Source organism: Drosophila ananassae, chromosome 2L, assembly GCF_017639315.1.
Source record: "Drosophila ananassae strain 14024-0371.13 chromosome 2L, ASM1763931v2, whole genome shotgun sequence".
Taxonomy (NCBI): Eukaryota; Metazoa; Arthropoda; class Insecta; order Diptera; family Drosophilidae; genus Drosophila; species Drosophila ananassae.
Window position 1 is genome coordinate 6,213,966 of NC_057927.1, and position 13,595 is coordinate 6,227,560.

General features: G+C 40.7%; 1 protein-coding gene across 2 annotated transcripts in view; it reads right to left on the reverse strand.

Moving 5' to 3' along the window:
• Window positions 1-13,595, reverse strand: part of LOC6499941 — a 31,063-nt gene that overhangs the window by 12,992 nt on the left and 4,476 nt on the right. For both annotated transcript variants that reach the window (XM_014910799.3, XM_001953551.4), the window contains exon 2: window positions 2,501-2,551. The gene's annotated coding sequence lies outside the window, so the exon portion shown is untranslated. The remainder of the gene's footprint in view (window positions 1-2,500; window positions 2,552-13,595) is intronic.

The following is a 13,595-nucleotide window of genomic DNA, read 5'->3' on the forward strand; positions in this document are numbered from 1 at the left end:
AGATCTCCAGATCAAACGAAACGCGTTCCGAGTTGGACCAAGTTGGGGGATAAAGAAACATTTTCTGCTGACGCACATTTCACAAAAAAAAGAGAAATAATAATAATGTAGAAGCCCCAACACCCCACCGTAATTATCAGAGATTTTTTTTGTTGGCTTAATGAATTTATAATGGTTTTATTTTTATCTTGTCCGAATATCCAGACAGGTCTGGCTCTAAGCAGAAGCTGGTCAGGTCCACATTTGGCATGTGCCAAAACAATTTGCCTCCTGCTGTCTGAACTTGAGCTAGTTTCTCTCTCAAATTTGTTTGTCAAATTTACTTTTACTGCAAGAATTTTGTGTTTTGTGTTTGTGGCCAGAAAACGCTCTCACTGTGCCCGAAACGCTGACAACCTGACATGTCAAATGTCTATCTGGCCAAAGCTACGTGCCTCGGCCAGGTGAAATCCAGCTTAAAAAATATATCGGCCGAGCCATGTCCAGAGACATAAAATTTAATGCAAAACGTAAGTGAAAATTAAGCCAAAAACTTTTACTCCATCTTCAGATTCTCATTCGAGATGAGGGAAAAGTGAAATGATCCGAAAAGAATACAGCGTTGGGGAAAGTGGAATGGCGAACAAGAATATCTTTATGGATATGACTTCTTTAAGGTTTTAACAACACACCTGGCCATACAAATACGCAAATATTTCGCATACTATTGATGCAACTATTCGCAGTCATTCGGGACAAACAAAACTCGAAATGCATACATTATAAAGTCAATGTGTGTTTTATGAACACTCATATTCAAATTAAAATACTCCGAATCAATGCCTCAACATTGCATACCTGATTTATTACCCCATATTTTGTTATTCCCCGTATCTTTGTTAAACAATTCAGATTTGCATATGAGCGAAAATATATTCAAATTTGTCATTTCAACATTTTTGTTTGTTTGCCTGTTTCAAGTTCAGAGTTCAACGAGATTACGTAACTTCGTAGCATTTAAACTTGATTTTATTTGATGCGATTAGAGCTGACTATTGAGCCGATTTACTTTATTAAGGCGATTAATCAAACAAGCTGGGGCATTAAGGAGCAGAAGCAGGCCACTGCAAGCTTAATTGAGATAGATCAGAGTGGGAAATTGTGCAATTTAAGGTTATTGCGAATAGGATTTCGTTAGATACGCTGCCAAAGCCCGAAAATGACGCAAATTTATGATCTAGACAAATTATTTTTCGGTTGCATGTGAGCAGCGATTGTCGCAGATCGTTTCCGGTGACAGATTGGCATTGTTATAAGCCCGATCGGGGCGGCCCCATCAACATCTCTCTAATGCAATATTAAACATTGTGCAACCCGGAGATCACTCGACCATGAAGCTCACTCTCCCAGCGGATACTCAAAAATATGACTTAACCGATCTCAGGATCAGATCGGCCAATATCGGACTCCATCGATCGGCCAATGTGGGACAAAAAGTGCAAAAACGAACTGAAACTGGTACGGATCAGATACAGATCGTTGATCTCTCACGACCCCATTTCAGGTGCGTGGAATCGCAATCGATACAGAAAGGGGGAACAAAAACAGTGACTTGATTGCTAACCTGGGCTAAAAAAGGGCCAACTGGCAAATGGGTCTCCGGCGTGTGTAATTAAAACGAGCAACCAAAGTGCTGAAAGCCAGTAAACATCCAAGACCGGCTAAGTAAGCCCGCCAGTAAGCAACGGTCGGTCAGCTCGGCAAATTAGCATTTAACTGCCAGTCAACAGTTAGGCCGCATATCCCCCTGGCTCTATATGACTAGCGGCAATTAGAACTAAAGCTTAGTCCAGTAAGCCAAGTATGGAATTATACTCAAGACTGATGAATACCTAGGGATGGGTGTATAATACTTCCAAAGACGGAACTCTGACTTGAAGAGGTTCAAAGATAAAAGTTCTAAGGAGTTATAGATCATATTTTTAACAGATCTGATCATATTTTTTATAGATCTCATCATATTTTTAATATATCTCATCATAGTTTTAATAGATCTGATCATATTTTAAACAGATCTGATCATATTTTAAACAGATCTGATCATATTTTTAATAGATCTTCTAAGAATAACCTTGTGACAAATCTTTGTTTACAAAAAACTCGTCCAATTTAAGTTCATCGTGGGCAGGGTATGCCTTCCATAATGCATTCATTGGATACTTTATGGCCACTAAATTGTACTACGTCAACGGTTATGTAAGAAATTTGTTTTTCCACCGACCAACCGACCGGCGGTACACACTATGAGTAATTGACCCATATTTAAGGTTCTCAATGCGAGCAGTGAGCCGTGCGAAAGTTTGCGTGCCTCCTCCGGCTTTAATGGCACATTCAGTTCTGAGTTCTGAGTTCTGAGTTCCGAGTTATGAATAGTGTGTTCGAACCACTTTAGTGGGACGGGTGCTAAATTAAGGTAAGCTTTTTTGCGTTTCTCCTTGAGGAAAGTATAATGAATAGTTACCTGAAAACTTCCACGTGTATGTTGAACAGATTTTAAGGTGTGTTTGCTGGCCTGTAAAAATCGAAACATAAAAGAAACTATTAAAATATTTGAAACAACAAAAAGATACAATGAAAATATATCAATTGGGAAATGTGAAGATCAAAAACAGTGTGTTCACACGCCTCGTGAAATGAGATAATTTGACGCCAGCTTTCACATGAAGACTTGGAGATCGTTGGGGGCTTAAGGCTGGCTGGCTGGCTGGCAATCCCCCCCAGAGTGCAATTATGGGGGGGATTTATTGAAAATGAAAATAAACACTCGCCCAGACACAAATCGGAATCAAATCAAAACGCGAGGCGAAATCAAAACTTGCACAATGCGAGAGAAAAGGCGAAACAAAAGCCAATCAAAAGCAATCAAGAGCCAAGAGGCACTTTTGGATTCAAGCTGCAGTTTTTATATGATTTCATTCGGGGGATCGCAGATGCGTCACTTCCACTGCGACCGGAGAGAATAAAAATGGAGCCGGCGAACTCAAAGATACACCAGCAGATACAGATACAGATACGCTGGGGAGAGATACTCTATGTAGGTTGGTGTTCCTCAGTTTCCACCAACTCCACCGCCACCTCTTTCTCCAGCTTCTCCAGTAACTCCAACATTCTGTGTCTTTTAGTCATGAATCAAGCAATTGTCGAGGCACTTTTATTCTGTTTTTAAGCGATATTCATGTTGGGTTATGGGGCGGGGTAATTGGCTTGGCAAGCGGGTTAACGTTGACGTTAACCCAGAAGAGTGGTGTGAAAAAGCGCGCATATCTCCCGGTTACAGATACAAATTGCCAAGGCCCCTCCCTGACTAATTGTTTGTTCCCCATACCGCCGAGGCTGTAAGAGATTCTTTTTTTGGTGTTTTTAGTGGAAAGTTCTGGGCCTGACCTTGTTTCTCCTCTCCGACTCTCCAGCTTCGTCTGTTTTTTTTTTTTGGCCAAGCGCCGTCGTCATTGGGTAAATACAAGCGAAAAGAGTGTGGCGGCTAATAAAGCACAAATAGAAAAACAAACTAGAAAAGCCCGGCCAAACAATGCCGCAACATGATTCCGCACTTTGCCACTGTTTCAACAGTTGGGTAAACAAACGACGAGGTACAACTAACCGCCTTTCCAGCGAAACCAATACGACGGAACCATTGGACTGGTCCATTTCCAAAGGGCAGGCAGGCAGCCCGAATTGATCTTTGCCACCAGAAATGTGTCACACTTTTCGAGCCACTTTTCGAGCCGCAATTGGGTCAAATATAATGATGCCACTCCGAATGGTAAATCAATTTAAACATCTTGTTCCCTGCGGGGATCCGACTGTTAATCACGGAGAGCTTACAGCTCCAGGTTACTCCCGACATTACGGTCACTCAACAGGTTTAAAGGTTGACTCGAACATTTAATATTAATTCAACAATCAATTAACATAAGATTTCACCTAGAACTTCGCCGATACTCCCATCAATCACTGTCCGTGGCCAAGAACCGAGTGTGACTGATGGAGTTCGCCGTAGAAAGGCTGTGACCAAAAGGTTAATTGGAATTTAATAAATAAATAAATTCTTGAACACGCCTATATGAATAATGATTGTAGGCATAACTTTGAGAAACCTAATATCCGATTAACAAAAACCCATTAACCGGCCAGTGAATGGGGGAATTTTAATCAAGTTCTAGGGCCGACTAAGTTTTCTAAGATCACACTTTCCACACGACTCCGGGGCCATCCACATCGATTACAATAAACCATAAGATATCTGGATCGTAAACCAATTGCATAAACGATGAGGAGCTCCATTCAGCGTAGGCTGTACCTGATCCAGTATCTGTATCTATGCATAACTAGCGAACATGGACAGAGACCATGAGCTCTGAGGTCTGAGGCTCTTGGTCTCCCCGGTTCTGGGCTGCGTCGTTGATAATTTATATGTGTCGTCCAGCCCCCACAATCAAGTTACCAACCGGGCAGAGGCGGGCAGAGGAGGAGTGAAGTTTTATTTCCGTTTCACCATGCCCCCACATAGTTTTCCTTTCGGTCGGCGGTACGGCGGCATCTGAGAACAATCTTACATATGTAATTGCAATTGCCTGCCGAGCTGAGCCACTCACGATAACCAAACAACCGAGCAACGAGTTCGACAACGAAAGGTATTCTCGAGGAGGGAACATTTCTACCTTTTAATTTGTGTGCGGCATTCTACATGCCCCAGCCCCACTGTTTGTGGCTGCCTCATTTTAATGTTGTGTAAAGTTCTAAGACCCCGACAATTGCAACGGAAGTGCGTTCATTATTTTTAATGATTTTATTTAGTGGCTTCGTTGTTTGCTGCTCATGACTGCTCCTTTCAGGCCTCTCTACCTTGTGCATTTGAATGGTATTGGACAGGATTTTGTGGCATTTACACATCGTGCTATGAAAACATCTTATCCTGATCTTGTCCCGGCCCCGACCAAGACAAGTAATTAGCGCTGGGATAAAGGGACAGGAGCGAGGAGGCATAAACAAGTCAACTACTTTGATTCCCACTGGCCATAAAGATTACGTATTTATGACCGGACCAGGGACGACTTCCGTCCGTCCCTCCCTCGAGTTATGAGGGTGTTTCGGTAATATCTTAATGCATTCCCAAAACACAATACACTTCTGTTTCTGGCTACCTGAGCTCTATTCTATTTTCCATTTTCGTGAAAAGATTAGTCGAGCCCTCGATCAAATCTTAAAATCTTTCTCCCCCTAGGCCTAGGTCTGGGTCTCAGTCTGAGTTTGAGTCTGAGTCGCTCAAATTGCATCTCCCGGCAATTAGCTTGGCGGGCTAATTTTAATAATTGAATGGAAAACAACACAGAGTCAGAAGGGCAGCCGCAATTGACATTCACATGGGCGACTGTCAGTCAACTTTGACCGCAAAACAAATGAGCAAATGGGAGCAGTAAGTAGGGCCTCCATCGGGGCATATAAGAGTCCCTAATGCTCTTACTTTGGGTCTTTAATTTTCCAAAAAGGGTCAAGGGACTTAACTATTCTTTAATGGGAAAAAATACAAAGACCCTTGAATCTTAAAAGATTAACAATTGTTGGTCTAGAACCCAAATAGAAAATAGATCAAGTTTTCAACTGGGTGATGATTTCCACATATTCCAGTTCATGACCCTTGATTAATGACCTTCCAAGGCTTGTAATTATTTTAAATAATATGCATTTTATATTTAAATTTAAATACAACTGTTGATTAACAAGTTGTTTTATAAGCTATTGAAACTGAGAGTTCACAGGGCCTTTTGTAGATGAAAAAAATAAAAATATTAATCCGCAAAGAGTTCGAACACCTGTATACCCTTCTCAGTAGTCATGTCAATTGTTAAGTTCGTCATCGCGAGGGGCACCGAACGCCCATGACTGACAGAAGGCGGGTGTGTGTGGGTGTGGGTGTGTGGCGGTTACATCTGAGACAATTATAAACACAAACACACAACACGAGTGCATCGGCCACAAAAGGGTGAGCACAAAACGTTGCATGACTCGCCAGGCAGCAAACAATTGTTGCATGTGATTTGCAAGTTTTCTATTTTGACGTTTTTTTTTTTGATCGAGCGGGTTGGGCTGGCCTGCTACTGCCGGATTATCATGCATCGATTTACATATTACTGAAATCGGTATAAAGGGGCAACAAAAAGCTAAAGCCTAAGCCGGACGGACAAACGTCATTCAACATCATCGCAACCCGACATCGTCGTCGTCGTCGTCGTCGTAGTCTTCATTTGAATCAATTAAACCAGTTTTGAACTTACATACGTCGGTATAATCGTGGGTATACTTGGTTATATGGGTGTGTTTGTGAGTCAACCCCATACCCATACCCATACCCGTACACTCATTAGGTATTCATCTGCCTCTGCTGATGCTGCACTTGATTGATCATTCGCCGGGCCAGGCCAGACCAGGCCAGGCCAGGCCGCGCCTAAAGTTGGGGAAAAATTCCATGAATTCGATTATAAGAAATCAAATTCTCATAGACATTATTGGATGGACAAGGCTCCTTTTCTTTTGTGTGTGTGTGTTTTCTGAGGCATTAAAAACCAACATCAAAGGTGCGAAAGACCGCTCGGAAAAACCAGTCAGTTGCTTCTCCCCCCCAATCAGATGCATTCCGAAATCGGTGTTTCGTTTTCCATTTCAGAGATCCAGAGACTAGAGAATGCAAGTTTTTTGTTTTCAACATCGTTTGTGTTAATTTTGATAGTCAAAAACAGGTTTCACAAACTTAAGACTTAAGAACTCCCTAGTCTAGACTCCAGACACTAGAAACAACTGGTATTTATAATGTTTTAACGCTTAGTTAAAAAAAAAACAACAACAAACACCAAATTTAAGATGGGATTAGGAATTTTTTGTATGTTGTTCCGATGGAATGTTTCCATTGTCCATGTTCTGAGACACCTCTTTTGTCTCAGGGGCCTCTAACAAAGAGTCGGACTTCATCGATTCCATTTTTTTTATTAGCATCACTAGCACTATAGCACCTAGCATCGAGGCAATCAATTTCCCTCGCAGATGAATCATTAAAGAACTAAACTAATAGCCCGCTCATACATCACACAATGACCATATATCAAGAGAAAGAAAATCCAAAAGCCAAGCCCAGGTTACTGATTTATGCGCAATTTCATATGCCACTGCATATTTAATGAGAAACACTTGGAAACTTGGAGCAACTGGAAATCCAAAACAGGGAGACAGACATCCCGCACAGAGAAGAAAGATTGTTTTGCTTCTATGCTAATATTTAGTAATAGCGGACTTGGTCTTACGATTACGAGGAAATTACCAGAACAGAACACCTTCGAAACAGACTCTACGGATTGAGATACAAATATAGATAGATAGATAGACGGTAGCCAGCTGTATTCCATATTCAGATCCATGTGGGCTTACAAATTCCAAAGAACTCGGGTGTAGTCAGTCGTAGAGAGCAGGTTTCTGAAGTTCTCCATTTAAATTGAGATACTTTAAAAGACAAACTTACAGATACTTTATTAATCTGTTAAATGTAAGCCAAGTGGGTGGGCGCCCATTCATAGAACCAGAAACCGATCCAGAAACAACTGGATCAACAGAGCCACAATGGAATTACTAAGTCAGTATGCAATAATAAGCAATAAATGAAATAAAGGTCAAGTTTAAGTGACGGCGATGACGAGAGAGATACAAGATACAAAAAAAACCGACAGATTCTACTGATGTAAGGCGAAAAATAAAATAACAATGAATAAGAAACGAGTGTGGGTAGATATGAGTGTGGCAGTGGAGGCGATCTATGAATGAATGAGTAACTTGTGGGATACTGCAAGTATGTAAATGGAAAGGGAAGTCAAGATACTTTTGGGCAGTAGAATGTCTCCAAAGACTACCCTTAAAAATACTTAAATAAAATCTTATAAATCATGTAAAATATGGTTTAAAAAAACATGTTTTAAGCCATGCATAGCCCCCCGCCCACATCGATTTAATTATCATGCCAGAGACCCTCTGTAGAGAGCCCCTCTTTCGGGGTAATTTCAATCATTAATTTGTGCCGTTGACTGACTCTGGCCCGTCTTTAAGGGGTTAAGATTCAGCGAACCTCGACCACCAAAGAGCAAGTGCCAATTAAAACTGTCCGAGACAGGGGGCGTGGCTGCTGTGGGGGTGTTAATTAAAATTGAAATCAATTGTTTTCAGAGCCAGAGACCTCCTCATTTTGAGTCATTTTACAACTCGTTGGAAGATTTCGGTTTTATGGTCGACTTGAGATGCCAAAAATAGCTGGAAAAAGATCATTTGAAGCGTGATTGGGTTTCGCACGAAGCCGTCAAATGGCTGGTCTATGCGAAAGTGTCGCTAAAAATAAATGATAAATATCGCTTTAGCTCTAATTGCCTTGGACAACTGACAACAGATATAACAGAAACCCAATTAAATGCTAGGACACGACACGATGGATGTTTTTTATCAGCTCTCAGGTCTCATATGTTAAGTGCGTGATGAACTCGCGGCACGAGTTCCAGGAGCGTAGTTTAAAGGGGTTAACTAAACTAACTTTAACTAAAAGGTATAGCCTAACTGTCCTACTTCTAACAAGAACAAAGACTATCTCTATTTATCCTAGATAATACCCTTAAGTTCCCCCCAGTCTCGAGTGCTAATTCAGCACACGGGCCAGTTACTTTATCAGGCTTTAGATAGCGGCAATTTCATAGTTTGTTCGGTAATTACTTTTCCAAGTCTTTAAATACATTTCAAGTAATTGTTTAGGCAATTTAATTTAATGCCCCCTGGTAGGTATTGCGCAATTTCTACAAAAGATTGCCCACCAGCGTGTTGTAATGTATTCGGGCATTATTTATTAGAACTTTTTTATATATTTCGCTGAACAAAGAGTGTTTTTTTTTTTTTGCTCATTGTCGCATCATTTGCTTAAATGTTCAGGTTTTTTATCTCATACTACGCCTAATGGCTTTATTTTTTGTCGGTTTTGCAAACAAAATACGCAGTTTCTGGATGTGTTTCTGGCTGGAGTGGCTCTGGTAGAAAATTTATGGCCTGGACAGGTTTTAGTTACGGGCTTAGAGAATAGTTTTATATTGGTATTGGCTGGCATTACTCTACAGAGTGCTTTTCAGCTAATAAAATATATTGTTGAAGAAAACAAGCCAACTACAAAATGGCCACTAGAAAAGGGCAATTAAAAATTCAATGCACATAACAATAAATTGAGGCCTTTGGCCGGCTCAGGCTCTGGCTCTGCCTCTGACTGAAAAACCTTCATGAAAAATTAGCCACGATAAGGTGAGCCACCGCCGCACGAAGTAACCAAAAAAAAAATACGTTTTTTTCGGGCCACGTTTCATTCATATGGGCAAGAGCAAACATTGGCAAAAGTTTGAGGCCCAAAGTTTAGCTTTTTGCGCACAAATCAATTGACCGAGTCACGTAATAAACGCAATCATGGCTAAAAGGCAGTTTGCGGCTTCGTCGAGCTTAGGGCTTCGATGCGAACACCCTGGGAGATGAGTCCCCCGAATTTTGCAGCCGGGTAGACCTTGAGCCAATTGATAAATAGTTTAAAAGCTTAAACCAAACTTCAAGTTACTTTCTCGTCATGTTGGGAGTTGCTCAACCTAATAGGCAATAGCTAATTGGCCAAAAACGAGCCCCGAAACATGTTTTCCCCTTTTTGTGTTTATGCAAAGTTATTACATTTGGTTTTTGGGGATCAGAAAATGGTGGTAAGATTCCGGTGGAATGGAATTCAAATGCCAAACCAAATGGAAATTCTCCGCCATCACCCATCACCCGAAAACCAAACAAATTGTGGCGCATAAATTAATTTTAAATATGTGCAAAAAACAAAAAAAAAATACAATATTGACAGGCGGTTTCAAGGCTTCGGCTTGCTAACCCACAAAAAAGCTTGCAGTAAAAAATAAACAGAACACCCGCAAAAATACCAGAAACATAAAAAACAACCAGCCCCTAAACAAATAATAAAAATCATAAAAAAAAAGATCTAAACAAGTAATGTTGTGTTGGCATTGTTTGGATTTTTTTTCCCTCCGAACCAAACAATGCGAGTCTTAAACGGGCCAAGATTTATATATTTGGGATGGAAATATTTATGGCTTATGGCACTTCACGGAAGCCTCAAAGACCTCACTTAACGCAATCACTTGATTTTAGCCATTTCACTGGCCAAGTCAGATAGCCAGGCTAGGCAGTTGCTTTTTTCCTTTTTCAATTAGAGCCACATCAAACGGCAATTGCCACATTAAAGCTCGATTAAAGTTATAGAAGAAAAAATTCCCTTTATAAAGCAATGTCTTTAACCTTTTCAGCGGCGGAAATTGGTGTAAAACGAGTCTCAGATTGTTGCATCTTGTTGTTGCAGCAGTTGCTGTTGCTGCTGCAGATGTTGCATAGAGTGGCAGCTATATAGCAAGGCGTTTTCAGGTTCAAGCCACTTTTGTGGTCAACAACATTTCACTATGGCTGCAACGAGAGCAACTTCCGATAGCCATAGCTTGTGGCTATGAATGAAATGGGTATCAGTTCGAGTTTGAGTTTGAGTCTTGGACTCCACCAAATGAGTTCATAGCGCTCGTCGAATGGGAAAAAGAGAAAAACTTTCATAATTACAAAGCAAGCAAGGTGAGGCATGGCGAGGCGAACTCCTTGCCACCAACATGTTGCACGGCGCAAATGTGCGAAGAGTGGCTGGCTGGCTTTAGTAGCTGATTATTTAATCGAAATGATTATGTTTTGGCGTTGCCCATTAAATGTAATCATGCAACAAAGTGCAGCAGCAGCAGCAGCACTCTGATTGTTTATAATTAGCCATGGATGGCAGGAAGTATATCACACAAAGCCAACAATTTTCGTTGCAAGTGAAATAAAGCAATCAAATGCTCAAATTGTTTGGGAGCCCAGCTCCAGTTTCAGTTCCAGTTCCTCCAAATTCATCTCGGGAAGTGGAGAGAAAATCAAACAATGACAAATTGCTGGGAATGGCTTTTCTTTTCCATCATTTTCCCTATAATGGTGGGTATGCTGGGAATAATTGTGCGTAATAAGCCACCAGAGCTTCCTCTGTGAAGTGAAAACATTTGGCCTCAAAAAATATCCAAGATCTGACCACAAGAGATATATCTATAAAAGTTATCTAATACTATAAAGTTTATCTCTTTCTTTGGATTATAAAAAGGCTAAAAATACTATACTCAGCTATTGTTTAATGACTTCCTTTTGAGAACAATCTAATTGCTATTTTCAAGATTAAGTTAACTGCAATAGCGCTACTTATCACCATTTTTGGCTTATCATTTAATCCCCAAACACGCACATCCGCTGTGATAGCTCCACTTTCCATCAAAAAATGTTATTATTTGTCGGTTTTTTTTTGAATATTTTCACAAAGTAATAGTAACTAGTTCTATCGGAGAGCTCGTGCCGTTGGGTCTGTGGATTAGAGACCCCAATTTTAGGGGCAATCTTGCCAAAAACTATCCAACCACATTCTCGTACGCTCCACACTTGCCATTTTATCTTCCTCCAGGGCACATCGCTTTCTGGCACGGCACAGCTGCCAGCCAGCCAGCAGCTGCCACAGTTTAGTTTCGGATAGAAACTCACTTGTCTTTTGTTGTAAAATTCTTAAACTGAATTTTTAAAAAGTTTGTATTAATATTAGTGGTAGTGGTAGTGGTAGTCAGTGCCAGTAGCCGATGTCAGTTGGATTTGTCACAATTTAATGGCGTTTAAACGCTCTGGCACGGTTCTGAAAACCTAATCGATGGAAAATCAATGACGGGGCCAGTCGGAGTCGGAATAGTCGGAGCAAGGGAATAATTAAATATTTATGGACTAAAAATACGGCCAGTGGAATTTCAGCTTATAACAAATCAATTAATTAAGTCGCACGCAAGGCATTTTACAAATCATACTTAATAAGGTCAAATTGGCAATTTAAAAAAAAAATACAAAAAAGTGCCTCTTCGAATAAAAAAACAAACAGCAATTTTAAACGAGTTGGAGCTTTTTTTATTTTGTTGTTTCTGTTTTTTAATTTGAGTTAATCTTTTATCGGATTTTATGCAAATCGAAGAGCCCAAAAGTTGCCTCAGTCAGTCGGACAAAGAGATCGAAGCCGGTTAAATAACAAAAATTGATAAATATTAATAAGGCCAGAGAGGGTTGCCTCTAGAGGAGGTGTAGTGTGCGTGCATTGCATTTACGCTTCAATGGATAGCTGGGTAGGTAGGTATCTGCGTATCTGGCAGATACGAAATGTCATCGCTGCCAGTTACAGTTAAGCTACGGCATCTACTACTTGGCCATTTGAACGGGCCTTATTGCCTTTGCCGCTGGTCTCGTATGCAAAGCACAGCTCCGCCGGCTGCGGAATGTATCCGCCAGATACAAATTGCAATCAAGTGTAAACAAAACAAAAGGCGCAAGAAACACGCGTGCGCTCGTAACTCGAGATACAATCGCCGCCTCAGCTACATACATACATAGATACATGTGTTGTATCTGCAAGATTGCCGCAATCTAATATTTATTAAGTCCCAGAGCCGTGCCAGAGATGCCTTGACATTACTCCATGAATCAGCCGGAATAAGTTTTGTTTTTCGTTCCTCAAAATGCAAACCCTATCTGATGACTCAAATGGGGTCACCAGATAATGCCAAGATACTTGTTACTTATTGTAAACTACATACGTGCCTGTAGATAAGCCCTGTAAGGGCATTAAAATATTTTTTATTGGAGTACTTTTCCTCTGAATCATCCATTTGAAGCTACTTTTAATCAATTTTACAACAAAATTTATTGAGTAACCCAATTAGAGTGAATAGCCTTACCAGGAAGGTATTTTTGTAGCTCCAACTAACTTGGCTGATAAAAATATGAAAAACACTTGGGCGGGAATTTCTAGCGTGATTTTTTTTTTAGACTTTTTACCTTCGACTGGGGGCTTTCCACTCCAATAACTTCTTGGCCAGTGGCTCTCGAAGACCGAAAGCTAAATTCAATTCCAATTCGATTCGATTGCAATCCGCCCAGAAGGCAATTCACAATTAGCAGTAACCTCAATGCCTCGACATGTCTCCTCCACTCATGTCACTCTTTGCCGGGCTAACTGGCTATCTTGGCTAACCTTGTGCCGCTTCCAAGTCCATATGGACACGGGCTATGTGCACCTACCTATATATATAATATATTCCGCTTATTGGATAAGTACTTGCCGATTGGTGATCTCCGGTCCAAGCGACACATAAACCATAATTAAAATCGAAAAAAAAATCGAAAAACTGTTGCCCCCAAAAACCGAAAAAAAAAACCAGTAAACAAATCGAAAAAATGCGCGCGTTTGCGCACTGAGCACCTGTTTTTTTGTGTTTTTTTTTTTTTTAGCCATCTACCTCCACTTACTCCCCCCCTTTTGTTCACCACCCTCGCTCTCTGCCAATGGAGTTGGCCAGTTTCATGAAACAATTACGAACACGAGTGGAAAAAACAAAACAAAACAAAGCGAA